Below are 949 nucleotides of genomic sequence, written 5' to 3' on the forward strand. Positions count from 1 at the left end.
GTGCTGCCTTGGGGAGGGGGCGACGGCGGCGGCGTCGTGTCCGACCAGGACACGGGCGGCGGCGGCTGGCGTGCTCGGGAGGGAGACGGGGCGCTGGGCCGCGCGGGGAGCTGGGCCGTCGGCTGGGCTTCGGCCCAGTCGGCGCGCTCGCGACTTTTTTTTATTTTAAAATAATTTCGCCGAACCTAAGAAAAATCATAGAAAAATAAATAAAAATCTAAAAATGCCAAAACAAATTTTCGCCGTCTAATTAAAATAATTAAAACGGGATGAACATTTTCTTGGCCCAAAAATGCAGTTTTGAAAACGTGCAATTTTTCTAATGCAATTAAAATTGCAAATAAAATCCGAATAATATCAAATATTTGATTTTATATTTTTTCTCCAATATTTCAATTATTTTGGAGAAGTCATATTTTCTCCTCTCATTTATTTTAATAGGAAATATTTTTCGGAGAGAAAAATAATTAAAACCAAAAATCCTTGTTTCATTATTTGATAAAGTCAAATATGAAACCGCGAAAAATCCACAACTCTCTCCGAGGTCCTTGAGTTGCTTAGGATTTTCGAGGATTTTGCCAAAATGCAATAAAATATGCTATGCAATGATGATCTAATGTATAACATTCCAAATTGAAAATTTGGGATGTTACAAACCTACCCCCTTAAGATGAATCTCGCCCTCAAGATTCGGGTTGGCTAGAAAATAGGTGAGAGTGGTGCTTCCGTAGATCTTCCTCTCGTTCCCAGGTGGCTTCGTCCTCGGTATGGTGACTCCACTGAACTTTGCAAAACTTGATAACCTTGCTGCGGGTGACTCGGCTGGCATACTCAAGAATCTTAACTGGTTTCTCCTCATAGGTCAAGTCACTATCCAGCTGAATCGCTTCCAATGGCACCGTATCTCTCAGTGGTATCTCAGCCATCCCTGCATGGCACTTCTTCAACT

Source organism: Triticum aestivum, chromosome 4D (genome assembly GCF_018294505.1).
Source record: "Triticum aestivum cultivar Chinese Spring chromosome 4D, IWGSC CS RefSeq v2.1, whole genome shotgun sequence".
In the NCBI taxonomy this organism is placed as follows: domain Eukaryota; kingdom Viridiplantae; phylum Streptophyta; class Magnoliopsida; order Poales; family Poaceae; genus Triticum; species Triticum aestivum.